The sequence below is a fragment of the Martes martes genome (genome assembly GCF_963455335.1).
Source record: "Martes martes genome assembly, chromosome: 15".
NCBI classification, from domain to species: Eukaryota; Metazoa; Chordata; class Mammalia; order Carnivora; family Mustelidae; genus Martes; species Martes martes.
Window position 1 is genome coordinate 65,561,177 of NC_137903.1, and position 24,263 is coordinate 65,585,439.

At 39.0% G+C, this 24,263-nt stretch overlaps 1 protein-coding gene and 1 pseudogene across 4 annotated transcripts in view; one reads left to right on the plus strand and one right to left on the minus strand.

Moving 5' to 3' along the window:
• Positions 1-24,263, minus strand: part of DNM3 (dynamin 3) — a gene marked incomplete at its 3' end in the record, with an annotated part of 535,603 nt that overhangs the window by 493,503 nt on the left and 17,837 nt on the right. The window lies entirely within an intron of this gene.
• The window catches only part of LOC308355573 (small ribosomal subunit protein uS5-like), a 44,674-nt pseudogene that overhangs the window by 3,326 nt on the left and 17,085 nt on the right, over positions 1-24,263 (plus strand). Inside the window, exon 3 of the transcript in view lies at positions 1,533-1,683. The product of the transcript in view is annotated as a small ribosomal subunit protein uS5-like (transcript). The remainder of the gene's footprint in view (positions 1-1,532; positions 1,684-24,263) is intronic.

The window sequence follows — 24,263 nt, forward strand, 5'->3', positions numbered from 1 at the left end:
AGATTTATAGATTGCATACTAGTCTATATCAAGATATACCAAATGTGGGAGTGCCTGGGTGGCTCAGTCATTAAACGTCTGCCTTCGGCTTAGGTCATGATGCCAGAGTCTGGGGATCAAGTCTCGAATCAGGCTCCCTGCTCAGTGGGAAGCGTGCTTCTCCCTCTCCCAATCCTCCTGCTTGTGTTCCCTCTCTCGCTGTGTCTCTCTTTGTCAAATAAATAAATAAAATCTTAGAAAAAAAAAATATATATATACCAAATGTTTGACACTTAGTTTTTTTCCACTTTCTTCTAACATACACAAATTTATAAACCGCTACCAACATCGTTAATTATTTTCATGGACAAGCTCTTTTTTTTCCCCTAAGTTTTATTTAAGTAATCTCTACACCCAACATGGGGCTGGAACTCACAACTCCAAGATCAAGAGTCTCATGCTCTGCCGACTGAGTCGGCCAGGTGCCCCTTGTGGACAAGCTTTCTTGAAGGAAGAAAGGGCTCTCACAATCACAGAGCTGCCCCCAGCAGAAGCATCGGAACTAGACACTGAAGGCGTCTCCTCCCAGTCACTGAACGAGCGTCTTCAATCAACGACACTACACGCAGAGCAGGCCACAAACACTAAGGACTTATTCCTCAGGATAAAAATTACAGCATATAGCATGGCAAAGCATTTTTTCTCCTGGTTCGTGATTTTTGTAAATAGGAAATATTGTAAAAGTATAAGATTAACTCACTATATAACTGCTATTGAATAAATTGTGCTTATAGAGAAAAATACTGTCTCATTCAAGACACGTGGTTACTATACATTAGGCATATACAGTAAATGTCAACATTCTTGAATGGAGGCAAATTTTATGTCCTTAATTAGTTCATTTTATATATGAATAAAAATCATGGAATGCGTAACTTGCTCAACGGAACAGACCACAGAAAATTCTCCTGGGGGTTCAAAACAAAAAACCAAAAACTAAAACACAAAGTATACTACCTAACTAAAGAATATATAGATCTAGGATCACAGAATGTTAAATCTTAAAGAGGACTTAAAGGGGCACCTGAGTGGCTCAGTTGGTTAAGCTTCTGACTCTTGATCTGAGCTCAGGTCAGGATCTCAGGGTTGCAAGATGAGCCTGGGATCAGGGCCTCCGCACCCAGCATGGAGCCCGGTGAAGATCTCCTCTCCCTCCTCCGATAGTCTCTGCTCCTCCCCCTCTGCTAAGGCACGCTCACACGCTCTCTCTCTCCCAAATAAATGGGACTTAAAGATTATCTGACCCTCCCACCCTGAAATAAGGAAACGAAACATAAAAAAGATCTAATGGCTAGAGTCATGGTTAGTTAATTTATCCAACAAATATTTATTAAGAAATCTACTAGGTGCCAGGTCCCATCCGAGCAGATACAAGGTTTAGCAGGACAGATACTATCCCCCAAATGCACGGAGCATACAGGCACCGTGCTGACAGGCAGTTAGTGTCCTGTTGAACTTTACGGCCGGATCCTCTGATTCTTATTCCCATGCAGTTCCCCTTTCGTTCATTTGTCCCAGTATTCAGCACCTACTATGTGCCAGGCTGTTGTGAGTTCTGGGAGCAGTGAACATGGCGAAGCCCTTATCCTCATGCAGCTGCATTCTAATGAGGTACAGAGACAGAGACATAAAAAGAAGATCACGGTAAGTGCTCTGAGAATATTTAAGGATGAGCAACAAAACAGAGGGTCCAGGGAGGAAGGGATACACCTTTAGCAAAGACAATCAGAGAAGTCCCCTCTAATACCAGACATGAAAGATAGTAGTTACATTAATAGCAATTAAGTCCACAAATCTTTTTCCTCATTTATAAATAAGATTTTCACCAGATGGCCTCAGAAGTCAGGGCATTTAACAGTAAGGCCTGTTCATTTCAAATGTTTCATTTTATCATAGTTTACTCTGTCTTTCTGACTTTGGGCTACGCCAGTTGTCCTGACAGTATGCACCATGGAAAGGAAAATTCATGTCATAGAATATTCAGGAGTATGCTCTTTAACCTTTACAGACTCTAATTTATTGTTTACTCAACCAATGCTGCTTATGCTCCATTTGCTCTACTTAATGCTCTCTATGGCAAAAAAAAATAATCTCAGTTAAATGCACTAACATAATTACCAGTGGGAAAAGTTTTAATTGCAAAAGATAGCCAAGTTCTAAAGAGAAGACATATGGGATTTAAACTATAAATACACATAGATACCTGAATTATTCCAGCTGGCACATCGGACCATGTAATTAATGATTACTAGATATTCTTCCGCAGACTTAGATAATAAAAACAAAAAAATCTATTTTAAATATCTACATGGAGACCTAAATGGAACATACATGGTCTATATCTGAAAACTGTTTCTTTCATTTAATCAGTTGAATTCTAAATTTAAGATTATTTTCTAGCATTGGGGAAGGCATGTGATATGGGGAATACTGTGAAATGTGTAAGCCTGACGATTCACAGGCCTGTAACCCTGGGGCAAATAATACATTATATGTTAATAAAAATAATTAATTTTAAAAAAATATTATTTTCTAGCAATCACAGAGAATGACAAAGAGCATTTGTAGTTCGACTCAACGATTGCTGGGTATTTACCCCAAAGATACAAATGTAGTGATCTGAAGGGGCATCTGCACCCTAATGTTTATAGCAACAATGTCCACAATAGCCCAACTATGGAAAAAGCCCAGATGTCTATTGACAGATGAACGGATAAAGAAGATGTAGTTTATATCTACAATGGAATACTATGCAGCCATCAAAAAATGAAATCTTGCCATGTGCAATGATGTGGATGGAACTAGAGGGTATTATGCTAAGTGAAATAAGTCAGTCAGAGAAAGACAATCATCACATGATCTCATTCATATGTGGAATTTAAGAAACAAAACAGAGGATCATAGGGGAAGAGAGAAAAAATAAAGCAAGATGAAACCAGAGAGAGAAACAAACCACAAGAGACTATTGATCATAGGAAATGAACAGAAAGTTGCTGGAGGGGAGGGGGATGGAGGGATGGGGTAAAGGAGGGCATGTGATGTAATGAGCACTGGGTGTTATATAAGACTGATGAATCACAGACCTGTACCTCTGAAACCAATAATACATTTTATGTTAATTAATTGAATTTAAATTTTAAAAATGTTTAAAACATAATAATGATAAAAAGAGCACTCGTAGTAGATACAGCAACTGGCTAGCTCAACTTCTGCTCTGGATCTCTTTATTTGCCTTCCTACACTACAGAGGATAGAATGCTATAAAACCAACCAACAAAAAAACTTCATTTCCCAGACTCCCTTTGTACCTAGCATTCTCCACGCATTTTAGTTTTCACCATTAGAAGCAGTACCCAAGGTATTGTTGTGCTGGTGTAGGTCTAGCAGGCAACAGAAAGCTTTGAAGCTAACAGTGTTGACAACAGTCTGATCATGAATCACAGCTAAGGCAGAATATTCCAGAACACAAGAGTTGCTTCAAGGCCCCTGGAAGTGGCTTAAGTGGTGAAAGCATCAGTGGACATACAGATTTCCTGAGACTCCAGGTTCCTAAATGTAACTACACTAGTAGCTCCCTTGATGGCCAGTTCTGCAGTGTCATTCTGGAGCCATTCCTTGAGCGTCAGCCCAGAGTCTAATGCCCCAGCCAGTCCAACAGTTAGCAAGCACCTAACTCCCCTAACTCCTCATGTTAAATCTTTTTTTTTCTTTTTCTTTTTTCCTTTTTTTTTTTGCTTAAATAGCAAGAGCAATACCCATCATCTATAACCACACCCTTCAGTGATACAGTAGTAAGATAATTACATGGAAACATAAACTGTCTGAACACTTTCATGTTTTCAAATATTCAAAGTAATCTCACATGGTCTGAACTCTCAGTAGATAGCACTGACTAAATAATGTAATTCTTCATTTTTTCGGAGCAGTGACAAAGAGAAGCCTGGATTTTAAAAACACAGCTACTTTGGGACACCTGGGTGAATCAGTCCATCGAGCAACCAACTCTTGATTTCTGCGCAGGTGATGATCTCAGAGTTGTGAGATCGAGCCCCATGTTGGGCTCTGAGTTCAGTGGAGAGTCTGCTTGGGATTCTCTCTCTACCTCTGCCCCTCCTGCTGCTTGGGCATACATTTGCTCTTGCTCTCTAAAATAAATAAATCTTTTAAAATAAATTAATTAAATAAATAAATAAAACACACAGCTACTCAACACATTAAGTCATTTTTCATTTGAACTCATTGATTAGATATTTCAAAACTTTACCAAACAAAAAATTCTCTTTCCAACCCTTGCTTCTTTGAACAACTAAACCAGTACCTTTCCCATATGTTAGCGACTGAGTATGGATGGAATGATACATATGGTTCAACTAACGGTAAGCAAAAGTACATTTGTTTTGATTTAGGGGCAATATATTGAATTATGAAAATGTCATAGATAAAATTAAATGCATTTTCATAAAATCCATTAATTTTCTTGTAAAACTACACACACTCTAACAGAAAATATAGGGGAGGCTCCATGTTAAAAGTTTTAGGAAATTTCTATAAAGACTGGAATAGTATAATAATTTCCCAGAGTGACAGAGCATCCAATCAGATAGATAATTTCCTCAGCATATTTATTTTTTCATAGATTTATGGTTTTTCCATTAAAAAAAAGAAAAATTGAACTTCAAGGTCAGAAGTCTATTCACTGAGGTAGACAGAATCTACTGGATAAAAGGTCCCAACAGTTCCCAAGTACCTCTAGGACTCAAAGGAATAGTCCTATTTCCTAAGGGTACTAATGACACACTTTTCATGAAAAAATATGATGTAAAAGAAATGAAGTCATGACCATCTGACTTTCCACTGGATGATGAACAGCATGACCCGGGTTCCCACCTATGCAGAAAAGTAGTGTCATAAATTGAGGCTTACTTTTATCTCTGTCACTTTATATAAGTCTCTTCTCCAGTTCATGGGAAAAACAGAAGTGGTTCAGCAAATCCTCCTACCAGGAGCACGGCTACTATAGGAAAGAAGTCAGCCTCAGCTGCAAGCTTTTTTCATAAATAAATTCCCACTGTCCTGGCAATTTACAGATTCAAGTTTTTCCCAACTTCCAAAAAAAAAAAAAAAAAAGAGAGAGAGAGAAATTAAAGGAATTTAAGAATAATGTTTCCTGTGCTCGCTTCGGCAGCACATATACTAAAAAAAAGAATAATGTTTCCTGATTACTCAGTTTGTGAAAAATATACAACACAGAATAGAAAACAAGGTCCCTATCCCCAAGGAAGCATGAGATTTTTTTCAATCTATGTAAAAAATAATCATTAAGGCCCCGGGAAACTGTTAGTGATCCTCACTTGGGGGAGTTTTTGGACTTCTTTTCTTTAGTACTTGCTCCTTCATTCTTCTCAATAATTCCACAAGGCATGAGGAAAATTTTATTTTTTTTAAGATTGCATTTATTTATTTGAGAGAGAGAGAGCACAAGCCTGAGCAGGGGAGGGGGATGGACAGAGAGGGAGGGAGAAGCAGCCTCCCCACTTGAGCAGGGATCCCAATGCAGTGCCAACGCTGGGTGATGGCGATGGGGGGCTCGATCCCAGGACCCTGAGACCCTGACCTGAGCAGAAGTCTGAGGCCTACCCAACTGAGCCTGCCAGGCACCCCGAAAATTTTACTTTATTTTAAATTCTCTTGGAACCCCGTCATTCAGCTAAAGATGGCACGATGTGTCACAATCACTGTCCCCAGTGCTATGGAAAAGCCAAATGAGTAAACGAGTGAATGAAACAACACAGTTTAGCACGCGTGGAGCCTCACTAAGGAACATCCTCTCACGCCTGTTCATGATCAGACACCTCGCCTAAAATTAACCATGAATCGAACCTCGCAGATATGAATGAGGCAATTCACTTCTTGTGAACTTGAATTCTTCAGTGCAGTAGCTAAAGGTCAAGAAATTGGGTTAATGAGAACATGCCTCTGGGGAGGCAACGGAGCGAGGGGAGTGGAGAAAATCAAAGGCAGAGACAATTTATTCTCCGTTGCAAGTGGGAAAGTTATGGAATAATGTCTTTGGGCAATAGAACCCTATTAGTGACTTTTTTTAAGGAACTTGATTGTTTAGTTTATGGATTATCTGTGTTCTTTAGGGCTTCTTTTTGCTTTTAGTATCATCTCTTAACTCTTTCACTGGTGATTCACTTCTACAGAGGATGTAAATGGAAAGGAGACTAAAGCGAATGAAATTCAAGGGAGTCCTTGAGTTTGTATCTCACTACAAGGTAATAAGTTCAGGAAAAAAGATTTATTGTAAAGAAAAGACTAAGATGAGGGGAGTCTTCACCTTGGCTAAGTTCAATTTATAACAAGCAGATTTACAAAGCACTTAAACAAAGGGTTAATTATAATTCTTTGCTTTATAATTTTTTAAAAATTATCCCACTTATAACTATGTTTAATAGACATAAAGTTCTTGGGTTCAAAATAATGCTGAAGCTTAACAAAATGTGTTTTACATATGGTTTCAAGAGTACACATAGGGCGCCTGGGTGGCTCAGTGGGTTAAAACCTCTCCCTTCGGCTCAGGTCCTGGGATCGAGTCCCGCATCAGGCTCTCTGCTCAGCAGGGAGCCTGCTTTCCCCCTCCCTCCGCTCTCTCTGCCTGCCTCTCTGCCTGCTTGTGTTCTCTGTCTGTCAAATAAATAAATAAAATCTTTTAAAAAAATACACCTAAAGCTGGGGAACCTGGGTGGCTCAGTGAGTTAAGTGTCCAACTTGATCTCAGCTCAGGTGTTGATCTCAAGATCCTGAGTCCAAGCCCACTTTAAAAATAAAAAAACACACTAAAGAAAACTTCCTTGTATTATGGGACATGGTTGAGTGGCTAAAATTATAGTTGTTTTAATTTATTTCCATGGTTCCAGGGCCTATGCAGAAGTGAAACAAAGTTCTATGATTTAGGTTTTCAATATTGACTTTTTCTGGGGCGCCTGGGTGGCTCAGTCAGTTGAGTTACTGCCTTCGGCTCAGGTCATGATCCTGGAGTCCTGGGATCAAGTCCCACACAGGGCTCCCTGCTCGGCAGGAAGTCTGCTTCTCCCACTGACCTCTCTCCTCTCATGCGCTCTCTCTCTCTCTCTCTCAAATAAATAAATAAAATCTTTTTTAAAAAATTGACTTTTTCTGATTCCATACTAGAGACTCCTCTTTGTATCATTAAAATCTATAAATGGAAAGAAATAATGTGGGTCCCCAGATGGCAAAAGAAAATCTTATTTTGCATAACCATAAAATAGAAAACAAGCGTTACACATGTTCAGATTCCTAATAGGCCAGAATTCGGTGGATATTTCAGTAACTCAGCTAATAACAACATTAACAACATTAACTTTCCAAATCAAGTCCCTGAAAATATGAAAGGAACTGTCCCAAACAGCAAAATACTTCAGTATAAAGCCACAAGTATTCCTATTTGGAATCACATCTACAAAATCAGAGTAATACTCCTCATCCAGAAACATGGTACTTTAGTAACAACTGTGACAAAAAGAAAGGTTGTATATTTTGTTTGGGGTTTTTTTTGGCTCTCTCTAGATTATGGTCAACAAATGCCATTTATTCAACAAAGATTGATGTGCAAGGTGTTAGCTATGAGAGTTTCAAACATGATCTTGCTCCCAAGGAGCTTAAGCCTGGGAGGGAAAAAAAAGCACAAAAGGGAAAAACCACAAAGCCACACGGTTTGCATACAAACCCAAGAAAGGGGGAGGTGGGGCTAAATTAGTCACAAGAGAAAAAGAGAAAAGTGGGATATGGCTGGGGTTATCAAGGAGGACTTCACACAAGGTGGCTTTTGAACACCAGAAAAGACAGAAATGGTATGCCAGATTTAGATAAGGACTGATAAGAAGTAAAAGGAAGGAAGGAAGGACAGGAGGATAAGACAGGGCAAACTGTCCCCTTTTTTTTTATTATTTCGTTTCAGCGTAACAGAATTCATTGTTTATGCACCACACCCAGTGCTCCACGCAATACATGCCCTCCTCAATACCCACCACCTGGTTCCCCCAACCTCCCACCCCCCGCCCCTTCAAAACCCTCAGGTTGTTTTTCAGAGTCCATAGTCTCTCATGGTTCACCTCCCCTTCCAAATTCCCTCAACTCCCTTCTCCTCTCCATCTCCCCATGTCCTCCATGTTGCTTGTTATGCTCCACAAATAAATGACACCATGTGATACTTGACTCTCTCTGCTTGACTTATTTCACTCAGCATAATCTCTTCTACCCATCCATGTTGATACAAAAGTTGGGTATTCATCCTTTCTGATGGAGGCATAATACTCCATTGTATATATGGATCACATCTTCCTTATCCATTCATCCGTTGAAGGGCATCTTGGTTCTTTCCACAGTTTGGCGACCGTGGCCATTGCTGCTATAAACATTGGGGTACAGATGGCCCTTCTTTTCCCTACATCTGTATCTTTGGGGTAAATACCCAGTAGTGCAATTGCAGGGTCATAGGGAAGCTCTATTTTTAATTTCTTAAGGAATCTCCGCACTGTTCTCCAAAGTGGCTGCACCAACTTGCATTCCCACCAACAGTGGAAGAGGGTTCCCCTTTCTCCACATCCTCTCCAGCACATGTTGTTTCCTGTCCTGTTAATTTTGGCCATTCTAACTGGTGTAAGGTGGTATCTCAATGTGGTTTTAATTTGAATCTCCCTGATGGCTAGTGATGATGAATATTTTTTCATGTGTCTGATAGCCATTTGTATGTCTTCAATGGAGAAGTGTCTGTTCATGTCTTCTGCCCATTTTTTGACATGATTATCTGTTTTGTGCGTGTTGAGTTTGAGAAGTTCTTTATAGATCCTGGATATCAACTTCTCTATGCCCCCAATATGGGAGCAGCCAATTACATAAGAAAACTATTAATTAAGATAAAGAGTCATATTGATATGAATACATTAATAGAAGGAGATCTTAACATGCCTCTCTCAGTAATAGACAGATCATCCAAGCAGAAAATCAATAAAGAAATAAGAGCATTGAATGACACATTGGACCAGATGGACCTCATAGATATATACAGAACATGCCACCCTAAAACAACAGAATACTCATTCTTCTCAAGTGCACATGGAACCTTCTCCAGAATAGACCACATACTGGGTCACAAATCAGGACTCAACCGATACCAAAAGATTGAGATTATTCCCTGCATATTCTCAGATCACAATGCTTCGAAACTGGAGCTCAATCACAAGGAAAAGTTTGGAAGGAACTCAAACACCTGGAAGCTAAAGACCACCTTGCTTAAGAATGCTTGGATCAACCAGGAAATCAAAGAAGAACTTCAACAATTCATGGAAACCAATGAGAATGAAGACACTTCAGTCCAAAACCTATGGGATACAGCAAAGGCAGTCCTAAGGGGGAAATACATAGCTATCCAAGCCACCCTCAAAAAAATTGAAAAATCCAGAATACACCAACTGTCTCTACACCTTAAAGAACTGGAGAATCAACAACAAATTAAATGAAATACACACACAAGAAGGGAAATAATCAAGATTAGAGCAGAGATCAATGAGATAGAAACTAGAGATACAGTAGAATGTATCGATGAAACTAGAAGCTGGTTTTTTGAAAGAATCAATAAGATCGATAAACCATTGGCCACACTAATCCAAAAGAAAAGAGAGAAAGCTCAAATTAATAAAATTATGAATGAAAAAGGAGAGATCACAACTAACACTAAGGAAATAGAAACAATCATCAGAAGTTATTATCAACAGTTATATGCCAATAAGTTAAGCAACCTTGATGAAATGGATGCATTCCTGGAAAACTATAAACTCCCAAAATTGAACCAGGAAGAAATTGACAACCTGAATAGACCGATATCTAGTAACGAGATTGAAACAGTGATCAAAAACCTCCCAAAAAACAAGAGCCCAGGACCGGATGGATTCCCTGGGGAGTTCTACCAAACTTTCAAAGAAGAAATAACACCTATTCTCCTGAAGCTGTTTCAAAAAATTGAAGCAGAAGGAAAACTTCCAGACTCTTTTTATGAAGCCAGAATTACCCTGATCCCCAAACCAGGCAAAGATCACGCCAAAAAGGAGAATTTCAGACCAATATCACTGATGAATATGGATGCTAAGATTCTCAACAAGATCCTAGCAAATAGGATCCAACAGCACATTAAAAAGATTATCCACCAAAAAAAAAAAAAAAAAAAAAAAAAAAGATTATCCACCATGACCAGGTGGGATTCATCCCTGGGTTACAAGGATGGTTCAACATTCGCAAATCAATCAATGTGATAGAATAAATCAATAAGAGAAGAGAGAAGAACCACATGGTCCTCTCAATTGATGCAGAAAAAGCATTTGACAAAATCCAGCATCCGTTCCTGATTAAAATGCTTCAAAGTATAGGGATAGAGGGAACATTCCTGAACTTCATAAAATCTATCTATGAAAAACCCACAGCAAATATTATCCTCAATGGGAAAAGGCTCACAGCCTTCCCGTTGAGATCAGGAACACAACAAGGATGCCCACTCTCACCACTCTTGTTCAACATAGTATTAGAAGTCCTAGCAACAGCAATCAGACAACAAAGAGAAATAAAAGGTATCCAAATTGGCAGTGAAGAAGTCAAACTCTCTCTCTTCGCAGATGACATGATACTTTATATGGAACACCCAAAAGACTCCACCCCCAAACTACTAGAACTCATACATCAATTCAGTAATGTGACAGGATACAAAGTCAATTGTACAGAAATCAGTTGCTTTCTTATAAACTGTCCCTTTTTTTTCTTTTCTTTTCTTTTTTTTTCTTTTTTTTGGAAAATTTCAAGCTTACCTGAAAGGAGAGGGAGGTGTAATAAATATCCCACCACAACAATTATCAACCCATAGGCAATCCTGTTTCATCTCTCTTCTCACCCACTCCACGCCCCACTCTCCTACCAGATTATTTTGAAGCAAATCCCAGATGGCACACTATTTTTGTCAGTAAAGACTTAAGTATCTTCTTTTAAAGGTAAAGGCTCTTCTTTTAGACTTACAGTGCTTAAGTCTCAGGACACACACTGTCCTAAGTATTTACAAACAACAACTCATTTTATCCTCAGAACAACCCTACAAGGTAGTTCTATTATTCTTATCATTTCACAGATGAGGAAACTAAAGACCAGAAGGTTAAGTAACTTGCCCAAAATTGCCTAGCTAGAAGTAAGTGGCAAAACAGGATTTGAACCCAGGTGTTCAGGCCCAGCTCAGTGGTCCACTACACTACATTGTACTGCCAATAAATATTTAGTTTACTCCTTCAGAGTGCAAACAGAACTCACTTCAGTGTCATTTTTCCATCCTATGTTTCAACTTCTCTTCAAAAAGAGACACTGCTAGTCCTTCAACCACAAAGGAAAGGTACAACTGCACACATTCCAATGGAATAACATTGGCTTTTTCAGTAGCCTTCATACGTTCAATTCAGACAAAATAATCATGAACTCTAGAAGGTGCTGAATAAGTACAAGTACTCTGGGCTCACAAATCACACATGTGCATTTGACAAGTAATGAACTATTCGAATGTCATATTTTGATGATAAAAACAGAGGCCTCACGTTATTTTCAAAAATCCAATTTCAAGGCACCTGGCTGGCTCAATCAGAAGAGCATGCAACTCTTGATTTCAGGGTTGGGAGTTTGAGCCCCATAGTGGGTGTAGAGATTACCTAAGTAAATAAACTTAAAAAAGAAACACTCTGATTTCATCAACTAGATACTGCATATGTTCTGACTGCAGCATCTAAACATAAGAACTATCACAGATACCACTGAAACACTGAATTATTCTGATCTGCACAAAACCATAATTATTTAATTTTAAGTAATCTTTAATTAGGAAAACTACTTGTTTCCCCAATTCTTTCAAATAATTGAGAAGTTAACCAAATTAGCTTAATCACTAAAATATGCTTATGTGTATATCTATAGGTATCTATATGTGAGATTTATACATATTAATGGAATCCAATTTTAATATCTGAAAACCTAGATATCTGAAAAATACTCGTGTTCGTATATGTGTTTATGGATTTGATATCCAACTTTAAAATATAGAAAAATTACCATCTCCGATTAGGAATTGAAAAAGCTGACTTTAGGGGCACCTGGGTGACTCAGTAGGTTAAGCGTCTGCCTTCAACTCATGACCCCAGAGTCCTGGGGTCAAGCCACACTGACGCTGGTGCAGGGCTCCCTCTCTCTCTCTTAATAAAATCTTTAGGGGCGCCTGGTTGACTCAGTGGGTTAAAGCCTCTGCCTTTGGCTCAGGTCATGATCCCAGGGTCCTGGGATTGAGCCCTGCATCAGGCTCTCTGCTCAGCAGGGAGCCTGCTTCTCCCCCCACCTGCCCCGCCCGCTCTCTGTCTGCCTCTCTGCCTACTTGTGATCTCTGTCAAATAAATAAATAAAAATCTTTAAAAAAATAAATTAAATTAAATTAAATCTTAAAAAAAAGCTGAGTTTATATTACAGTAAGTTTTCAAATGAGTTCCAGGAAAAGAATTATCTACCATTTACTAAATAATGTACTTCAATAGATACTTTACCTGTGGCAAGAGGCCTTTTCATATTCCTACCCTACAGTCAAGTTACACTCAGAAGGAAAATAGAAACGTTCTTATTTTTTAAAATACTCATGGTAATAATGTCACATAATGAGAGACTCAGCATAAATGTGTCTCTGGTTTGGATTAGAGCTACATCCATTAGGAAGTAAAGGAAATAGCTCCTAAGAAAAGATTTGATAATACCATTAAGAATGCTTATTTTATTGACATTGAAGGAAAAGATAAAAGAACATCATTTACTTACTTTCTGGAGAAAGGAAAAGAAAAAGTGTGTACCTTTTCACATATTTTAAGCCTCACAGTTAAGAATATCAGGCATTTTCACAGCTTCTAGAGTATAACAGCTGTTCTTTAGAACAAAGGGGTACTGAATACTTCCTTAAAAGATATGTTTCTCACCCCCAAAAGCCACCTGGGCTTTGAGACAAATTCCTCCCAATTTAAGTAATTTATCTTGTCAGTTGAAATGCCAACTCCTAACTAGGGAGGAGAGACACAAGGTCTGTTGTCATCTCCCAGTCTGTGCCTCTTCCCCCGAATAGTCCTGTTCCTCTGTGGCCTGCTTTATCTTTCCTTTGGTCCAAAACCCTAATCACTCTGCACCCTACCATGTAACTTCCTTATTCGTTATGTCCATTGTTTATCAAACTCCCCAGTTAGAATATGAGCTCCTGGAGGATAAGAATCTTTGATTTATGGGCTTTGTTCTCTAGTGCTTACAATAGTGCCTGACATATAGTAGGTGTTCAATAAATATCTATTGAATTGGGGGTTTTAAATAATCCTTTAAATATTAGTAGTGCTTCAGAGCAGACATTAATGAAGATGGAGAACCTACCACAAGCCAGACACCATGCTGCGCCCTTTATATTCATTTAAAAAAAAAATCACAACAGCCCTGAAAAATAAATAGTATTTTGCAGATGAGAAATGTGTCACTTATAGACATTAGGTAACCTCACAGCCAGGGAAGCTTATTCCAGATTTCTTCATCTTAAGATATAATTTGACTTGACTTTTTAAAGGACTGACACCATTAGATCTCCAAATATTCAAACCTATCCAATAACTACAATAATAAAATGTGAGTTAACAGAGCTGATCAAGTGTCTTCACAAATTATGTCAAACACAAAACTCAGGTCCTAAGAGTAATTATGGAATGATTTTGCTCCCCCTTGCTATGATTATACTACTCCCTTGATCTAAATAATGGCAAAAGGACAATAATTTCCATAATATTTTATAATTCATAATATGCTTTTACAAATATTATCAAATTTGACATAAACTATAAAAAAAATCTACAATCTTGTTCTTCAACTGATTCTGAAGACAGAAAAAACATCTTGTCCAAATTAGACCTGAGACACAGATATTTAGAAAAAGACCTCCTGGGGCGCCTGGGTGGCTCAGTGGGCTAAGCCTCTGCCTTCGGCTCAGGTCACGATCCCAGGGTTCTGGGATGGAGCCCCACATCGGGCTCTCTGCTCAGCGGGGAGCCTGCTTCCTCCTCTCTCTCTCTGCCTGCTTCTCTGCCTACTTGTGATCTCTGTCTGTCAAATAAATAAATAAAATCTTAAAAAAAAAAGGTTGGAAAAGCCAGATACAAAGATGTAAAGATAAACAATAGAAAAATCAATTGCAAAAACAAAAACCTCTAGAAACTGGAAGACAGCAAAGAAGCTTGATCGTCTCAGGAAATACCTGGCTGTCTCTCTCTGTCAAATAAATAAATAAAATTTTTAAAGAGAGAGGGAGAGAGAGAAGGGCACCTGGGTGACTCAGTCGTTAAGCCTCTGCCTTCGGCTCAGGTCATGATCCCAGGGTCCTGGGACTGAGGCCCCACATCAGGCTCCCTGGTCAGCAGGAAGCCCGCTCTCCCTCTCCCACTCTCTCGCTGTCTCTCTCTGTCAAATAAATAATTAAAATCTTAAAAAAAAAAAAAAAGAAGAAGAAGAAATGCATGGCATTTGGTAATTCCTTGCAAAGTCTGTATAACTAATACGACTTGAAAATTCATTTCAGATTCAACTTGCAGTTACAAAGCAGTATACTCTCAAAATCCTGTTAAAATTATACTTATTCTTGGGGTGCCTGGGTGGCTTAGTCAATTAATTTTGGCTCAGGTCATCAGATCGAGTTCTATGGCCTCCCCACTCAGTAGGGAGTCTGCTTGAGATTCTCTCTCTTTCTCTCTCTCCCTCTAAAATAAATAAATAAATCTTAAAAAATATATACTGTATACTTATTCTTTAAGACCTAATTCAAAAGTGACAATCTCTGTCATTCTCTCTGCCCTTCCTTTAATGCCCTCAGGTTTTGTCATCTCTCAAATTTCTACACACCCCTTATTAGGGAATTACACTTTAAATATTCTCTTTGGCAGGTAAAAACAATCTTCAAAAGAACAACCAAATGTCTAAACAAAAAAGGAAATTAGGATATATAAATTACACAAGTCACTGATACAGTAAGAGCAGTGGGTATCAAGGGTTACTTAGAAATCCATGGGGGTGTTTCACAGTGATTGCGGAACCAGAAATGTTACACACCTTGAATTCGCGGAAGAGTCTTGTACATCAAACAACTAGCCTGCACCCTGCATGACTCTCCGGTCTTCTACTACACAGTCATCTAAGTGAAATCATCTGAGCTGGAGCCTAATTCTGTTTTATATATTAACAAGGATTTGGACAATACATTGAGTTTTCAGGGAATGAAACGACCATGGGAATTAAGAGAAGGCTGTACTTTGTTTTGCTTGGAACTTTATGAAGAGTTGTTCAGCGTTTTGGGAGACCAGGTCCCTGACGACACTGCATCCAACTGTTCTTGCGGCTCTAGACACCTACATGGGCTGGGGAGCACATACGTGGTTCCGCACTGTGTCACTCCATCGCTCAACAACGTATACTGGTTCCTCCCTGATCTCCTTCCACCCCAAACGGCCCTCTCTGCCCCATCACTTCTGATAATCACTTATGACAATGTCCTATGCAAACTTTTTTACTTTTAGTGTTTGAGGTCATTTAGAATCTTCCCTCTTTAGTGCATACTTAACACTGTGACTAAGCTATTCCCTGTAAATGCCAGACTTGTTCATGTTTTCAAGTGTTTATTCATGCCATTCCTCCTCCAGATACACCTTCCACCTTTCTCTGTCTTCCTAAATCCCATCACCCTCCAGCGCTCACCTAAGGGACCCTTCTTTGATAAACTCTGCCTAGATATTATCTTTCAGTATGGTCTATTGCCCCTTGAATTGCCCATTGCAAGACAGGCTGTTTGCTACCTGATTGTATTCAATTAAGCATTTCATTTTAGAGCCTTATGCTGTTTTCTCATTGTTTCATGTCTTATCTTTCCGCAGGAGAATATAATTTTGAGTGCAGGAACTTTTCTGTACCTCTTTTTGATACATAATCTATTTTGCAAAGTGCTAAGAGATGAACTTTACCTTTTTGTCTCAGGGTATTGGGGTAAACCTTTTGCAGAACACTGAACAATGCATAAGAGACTTCAAAGTCTTACAGGTCTTGTAGGAGTAAAAGATGCCCTGACCATCAGCTGGTTCACAATGAAAAAAATAAACACATCAGTTTTTATCTGGTCCCACCTAAAATTTGTCTTTTTTTTTAAAAATTTTTATTATTTATTCACTTGATAGAGATCATGAGTAGGTAAAGAGGCAGGCAGAGAGAGAGAGGAGGAAGCAGGCTCCCCGCAGAGCAGAGAGCCTGATGTGGGGCTCAATTCCAGGACCCCGAGATCACGACCTGAGCCGAAGGCAGAGGCTTAACCCACTGAGCCACCCAGGTGCCCCTAAAATTTGTCTTCTTAATGAGGATATAGTGAGAATTCATAGAAATTACATGTGTTACCAATTTTACTTTATATCCGTAAGGAATGCAAGGGGTAATTTATGTCAAACAGTTATCATTTCTTAATATTTTCACAATAATGGAAAACATAATAGTAGGACACTAGTATTTAATCAGGTCCTGAGACCAGCCAACTGAACCCTGACTGCAAGGCTTGTTCTTCAATGGGCATTTATATCCTGCTAGGCATTATGTCAGCACTTCCAGTAGCTTCCACCAGTGGTGTCTAATTATGGCTTTACAACCCAAATTACTAGTGAAGAAAACTGAATGTGAGATATGAGCTACTATAATTAAATTATAGAAAACATCAGAACCTCCAATATTTAAGATTTAATTTGAGGGGTGTCTGGGTGGGTCATTCAGTTAAGCATCTGACTCTTGATTTCAACTCAGGTCATGATCTCAGGGTCGTGAGATCAAGCCCCAATGCTGAACTCCATGCTGGGTGTGGACCCTGTTTAAGATTCTCTCTCTCCCTCTCCCTATGCTCCTCCCCTCCTCCGCTCCCCCCCCCAACCCCAAGCACACAGTCTCTCTCCCTTAAAAAAATTAACTTAAGTCCATTTAAAAGTTATCCATCCCCACCTTTAATTAGTGGAAGGTTTAAAGTAAACTGAAAGTAATTGGCAATATGTTCATTTCTGTCTTGAGGTATTATGAAATCTTTATTGCCTATGAGCATTAGTTTAATTTTTGAAAAATAAAAATAAGGCTGAGCAGTAAAATATTTTAGTGGTAATAACCTAGCATCATACCTCACTGGAAAATCATGATTATCAGTCATGATATGAATCCATATGCAATTAAGTAAATGGAAAAAGAAAAATGAATAGCCAGAAAATTTCAGGTCAAAAGCTTAAGTTTTTATATGGATATGGATACAGGAAAAACACGATTAGGATAAACTAGAGAAGAGGAATTCTAGAGTAAACCAGCACAATTGAACAGTAAACTACAAACAGCAGCTATACTATGCGCCTCCCTTAGGAGAGAAAATGCCTCTGAAGAGACAAACAAGCAAGGACGAAAACCGCACACAAGAGATCTCAGGAAACTTGAACTCTGCTAAGATCCTATGTGGCCAAGCCCTGAGCAAGCAGATGACATTTCCTTGGGCACGGGGAGGGCAGCACCGAGGGGGAGAGCAAAGGAAATAACACCTGGATTATGAGCCTCTTAATTCAGAGAGGAAAGTAATAGTTTGTGCCCAAAAGCATTCACACGGTAGTTTTCTGCAAAGACCAAACATAGGACGCTCAGACACACAGCCTTGAGAAAAAGCGCAGGCAGCGATTAGCCATGCGCTGTAATTTCAGGAACGGTAGAAAGAACCGAGAAGCCTCTTTTCTTCCTTCTCACATCACAAATGTTCTATCAGTGAAAGAGAGAAAATAAAAGACTGAGGTTTTCAATATAGAGCAGCTACTCCTTGCTTAAGAAAGCAACCCAGGGTTGCCAAGAAAGCACACACTTAGAAGACAGCAAATTCTCCTTTCTTTCTGCCTGAAAAACTGTCTAAGTTGTGACATCACTAACTCAATTATGCATGTCTGTGAAGATGCCATTAAACAGGTCGATCTGAGCATTTCAAAGAGATGTGGCGTGAAGCTATTTCTTGCTCAAAAATTTCCACTCATTCACACAACGCACAAATTGCAATGTCAAGATTGAAAACAGGAAAAAATCACTTGGCTTAACACCAAGTACTTCAGGGCGTTGCAGCTTCTGGCCCCAGCCTGCACAGACCACAGAGAAGACGGATGCCTGGAATGCCACGAGCTGTGCTTGGGACACTACTCAACACCTTCACTAGGGAGGTGTCCCAGGGCATGAACCAAACAATTACAAAACTGGTTAGTTCTAAGAGATCCTGTCTGTTAGGAAATAACACTATTACCGCTTAAGCAAGAAGCACCTTCTTAAGAAATGCTTTACTACAGACATTCTTGATAGCAAGATGATATTGGGTGGAAAAACACAGATGTCAACCAGTGCACTGAAGAGTTGATTCTGAGTTGAACCCAATGTGGACAAGTTTTAGGAATAATTAACCAAGTCATTTCATTTACATCGTACAACTTATGTATGCACATGAGTGACATATGATAAAAATCTATTTCTAAAGTCTGAGAGCTTTTCCAGTAAGTACAAAATAAAAATTCTAAGTGATAAAGCATTGCGTTTAACGGACAGTGGTTTTCTTTTTGTTAGCCATATATAAAATAATGGTGCATCTTAAAATTATGATATCTTTGATAGATAAAATATGGTAGGCTATGGTAAATACAGAGATATAAATATGTATTTATGATATATGACCACTGAAGTAAACTCCACAAACACCAAATACTAGAATGATAGGGATTCCCTCTGACACTCAACACGTAAACTAGGGGTCTGTTAATTTTTAAAGTAGATTATAAACACGAAGTATACATTATTCCAAGAAGAGGTTGGTTCAAATAAAAGTAGAGTCAAAGGAAATGCAGAAAAATCTATGTGACAACACCATAAATATAAGAAAAATACTTTGGTTGCAGCTAACCTTAGTTCAGGATTAACATCTGAAGGGAAAACCATACGCCCTGCATCTGCCTCCCCACGACACATTTCTTGGGTACCTATTAGCAAAAGAATCATGGACTGGATAAACCCCGATGTTACCTATCAGAGCCTAGTACAGATGTGACTTCTATGTTCCAAACATTTTAGGTTCAGAGCATGAACAGCCACATTAAAATACAGGTTTTCCAGTGAAATAAAGTAACCATAGTAAGGACAGGGAAAGGCATATTCAACCACTTAAGCAGTAACCATTTCCACAAGGCTAGACAGAATCATACCACATTTCTAAAGCCATCACCTCTCACATAGACATGAGTTTGTTTCAAATCTGTTCCACGCCTGACCTTCGGCCCACTTTTCCTTTGGGAGGCCTGCACTTGAAGGTCTGACTCCCAGCCTGGTCCCAACCATTGCAGGCTCTTCTCCACATGCTGTGTCGAGTCCTGCTGACTTCAGAGGCTGCACTCCATGTGTGGTTACACACACGGCTGAAAAGTTTACAAACGCTGGGCCTTAGTAGAAACCTACGTGCACCTAAGCTTTTTTTTTTTTTAAGACCTTAGAAAGGCTTCAGAGGGGAAGCAGTGTGGAAACTGCAACTTACCAAGCAATTCCTTTGAATACCTGTGTGAGATCTTTAAAAGGATAATCATTCCCACCTCAGAATCCACCTTAGCTAGCTAGTACAACCCTCTGTATACAGCAGACACTCAGTAAAGTTCTAATGAATTGAATTAAAATGGGAGGAACACGAAGAACAAAAGCATTCTAGATGGAAGAAGCAGGATGAGCACAGACACCAGGGAGAGCAGGCACAGATGTTCCAGAAAAAGTAGTACAGTGTGTAAGAGGAGAAGACTATGCTGCAAAGTCGTGGGTGGCCGGATCACGGAAAGCTTTCACTGTCATGCCAAAAAGTTAGGAGTTTATTATGTAGGAAAAGGGAGTGACGGTGATTAGGGCTGTGCAAGAGCACTGAAGATGATTTAGAAGGGGGCTGGCCAGAAGCGCTATCAAATAAGCTGTTGTGATAGAGAAGAAGGGTGTACGTCCTGGACTGGGGAAACAGCAACAGAAATGGAGAAGCGCCATCAGAGAGCTAAGGCGCCACTCAAGCAGAACCCACAAAAGTTAGTGGATACGGGGAGAGGAGGGTTGAAGAAAATATGAAAGTTTCAAGGTTTATTAAATGTGACAACAGTAAAGTCTATCAACGCACAAAGGAAATGAGCGATCTGGGAAGATATCAATCTGTTAGTACAAGTATGAGCGTTTAAGCTGAAAGGAATCTCAGCCTGCATCTGAAAATACAAGAATGGGATCCAGACTCAAAAAACCAAAGTTACCTGCCCAGCTCAACCCTGATAGTGGGTGAGATCATAGAGGAAAGAAGCTACTATTGGTCGTTATAAAATATGAGAAATTGTTTTTGTTCTGCCCTAGAGAAAACTGTATGAATGTGAATGTTTCTTCCTCCTTCCTGATAACAAAACTGTCTGACTGATAGTTCTCTTTACCCCCTGACTACCAGGGTGCTTATATGTGTTCAATTCTACAATTATGCTAATCTTTATGTCTGGAAATTTTCTCTTCTCCATTTCTTGGTCTTACCTTAGTCACTTGTTTTTCTTGGCCCTGCCTCTTCACTTCTATTTTACTTTATTGTTTTATTTTATATGCCCAATACCTCCATAAATAGTTGGAGGTACAAAACAAGTAAATGAATGAATGAATATGGTTTGTAGGAAGCCACCTCAAATCCTCTGTGGAAAAAACAGGATTTAAAATGTAAATTTAATTTAAACTTAATTTAAAACTTAAATCAAAAAACAGTTTTATGGGGCGCCTGGGTGGCTCAATGGGTTAAGCCTCTGCCTTCAGCTCGGGTCATGGTCTCAGGGTCCTGGGATCGAGCCCTGCATTGGGCTCTCTGCTCAGCAGGGAGCCTGCTTCTCTCTCTCTGCCTGCCTCTCTACCTGCCTCCTTACCTACTTGTGATATCTCTCTCTCTCTCTGTCAAATAAATAAATAAAATCTTTAAAAAAAAAAAAACAGTTTTATTTGCAGGGATGATAGCTAACTTCTTATGAATTACAGGAATGTTTCTCTCCGATTAAGAAAACCTGCAAGATATTAAATGTCTGTGTTTTAAAAGGGAAATTAAAGGACGATTAATTTCATTATAAAACAATTTAGGCACACAAAAGATTCTTGCTCTGAAATAAAATTTCAAGCAACATAATAAAAAAATGTTTCTTCAAGCAAAAATTAGGAACTTTTGTCAAGGGGCGCCTGGATGGCTCAGTCGGTTAAGTGTCTGACTTAATTTCAGCTCAGGTCATGATCTTAGGGTAAGGAGATGGAGTCTCGTGTGGGTTTTGTACTCAGCACAGAGTCTGCTAAAGATTCTTTCTCTCCCTCTCCCTCTGCTCCTCCCCCTGCTCATGCATGTGCTCTAAATGAATAAATATTTTTTTAAAAAACTTTCAGCAAGCAAAATCTAACAAAGCATCTCTAATATAATAATGCAAAGCATTAAGAAAACACTATTAGCTAATGTTCAATTTATATGCTTTTTTTTTTTAAGAAAGAGGCAGGGGTGTGAGGGGTGGGGGGTTGGAGAAGAAGAGAGAGAATCTTAAGCAGTCTCCACACCCAGCTCGGAGCCCAATGCGGGGCTCAATCTCATGACCCTGGGATCAAGACCTGAGCGAAAATCAAGAGTTGGACACGACCGACTAAACCATGCACACACCCTTATATACCATTGTTTAAAGAGACAAGCTTGAAAAAAACAAGTCACACAAGGACAATTCAACAATAAACGTTGTACCTGACTCCAAAGAGAGGTGTTGTGTGTGTGTGTGTGTGTATATAAAATTTAGATATATAATTTAGATATATTATATATATATATGTTAGATAAATTATATATATACACACAGTATCTAAATTATAATCTCTGTGCTTGTCTTGGTTCTACCTAATAGGAAAGGCCCCTTTCCAAGCTCAGAGACCTCCACTTAATACACTATGATTCCACAAGTCCTGTCCATTCTATAGACAACTGATAGTTTGTCCTCCATTCTGGAAAGCCTTATTGCAAGCTCTGTTATCTCCTTTTAACCACAAGACCAGTTACCAGGTTCTTGTCCTCTTCACTGACACAGCTCTTTAATGTTCAGATAGTCGGACACCTTAGAGGAAAATACGCAGGGTAGATCTGAATTTTACATATTTTCCTTCTGCACCAAATGTATCGCTACATTCACCCTCCCATCAGTCTAAACCAAGAAGTATATGAGTCATTCTGGAGAAATATTACCTTTTAGGAAAACAACCTTCAGTTATAGTCTTCACAATTTGTCGTAAATGTTATGCCAAAAAATGCAGCATTTTAAACAGAGCAGGTGTCTTTGCAATCCTTGCAATGGAGATGATCACTTAGTCATGTTTTGCCACTATTTTTTAAACTATCATTTACTGAGGAGTCGATGCACTGACATTTAAAAACCTCTGTTTAGACTTTGTAAAAGGAATTGAGATAATGTATATTAGTTCTGTTCTGCAGACAAAGAAACAAAGACAGAAAGCCATGTAAGTACAAAGGCCCCTGGCTTTTTGTGCTTACAACACTGTGTCTCTGGATAATTCTTCTGTGTTCAAAAAGCTCACCAGTTCAACAGGGTTCTAGGCATCCCCAGTCTTTCAAGATATTTTCAGTGAACACTTTCTACCTGTGGGCTTAGTGAAGGCTTCTAAGAAAGAGGTGATAGCTGTGTCTTGAAAGGTAAGTAGACTCGGGCAGAAAGTTAGTCATTCTAATAGAGAGCTGAATATCAAGAGATCTGAGTATGTTGGAGCCTATAAGACGTCAGGACGGTTGGATATGAGAGTCTGAAGCTCGCACAGAGTTTAAAAGATATTTTAATGAGTAGTTGTATTTCATTAACATTTAAAACTTTATGATTGTATAGCAAAAACTACAAAACATCATTGAAAGAAGTTAAAGAAGACCTAAATAGATGGAAAGGTATCCTCTATTCATGAAATGTTGGAGAAATGTCTATTCAGATCCTTTGCTCATTTTTAAATTGGGAAATTTGTGTTTTTATTGTTGAGTTATAAGAGTTCTTTATATATTCTGGACACTATTCCTTTATTAGATACATGCTTTGCAAAAGCTTTCTCCCATTCTCTGGATCATCTTTTCATGTTCTTACTAGTATCCTTTGAAGCACAAAAGTTTTCAATTTTAATAAATCCCAGCTTATCTAATTTTCTTTTTGTTGTTTGTACTTTTGGTATCATGGCTAAGAAACCACTCTTAAATTTAAAGTCACCAAGATTTACACTGTGTTTTCTTTTTAGTTCTTCCGTTTAGGTCTTTGATCCATTTTGAGTTAGTTGTGTATAAGGTTTGAGGTAGGGGTCCAAATTCTTTTGCATGTGGATATCCTATTGTCTTAGTACCACTCATTGAAAGGTCATTCTTTCCCCCACTGAATTGTCTTAGCACTCTTGTCAAAAATCAGTTGACCATAGGGGTGCCTGGGTGGTTCAGTTGGTTAAGTGTCCAACTCTTGATTCTGGCTCAAGGCACGATCTCAGGGTCTTGAGATTGAGCCCTGCATCAGATTCTGTGCGGTCATGGAGCCTGCTTAAGACTCTCATTCTCTCTCTCTCCCTCTCCCTCTGCCCTTTCCCCTCCCTCCACCCCCAGCTCACATGTACACTCTCTCTCTTAAAAAGCAAAAATAAAAGCCTGACCATAAATGTAACAGTTTTTTCTTATTTTGCTTTGTTTGGCTGGGGTGGGGGGGACGACAGAGGGAGGTAAAGTCACAAGGTAAAAACCTGTAAAGTCATTTTTTATCCTTCTCTTCCCTTATCTGATCCATCAGCAAGTCATGACGACTCTACCTCCAAAATACATGTAGAATCTACCCTTCTCTCCATTACCACTGCCACCTCCTATCATTCAATCAAATCCTATCATATCAATCAAAGCTATCATTATCACCCACCTAGGCAACTGCAAAAGCTTACTAACCCATCTCCCTGATGTTAATTTGCCTGCCTTCAGACCATTCAGCTATCCTCACAGCATCTACCAA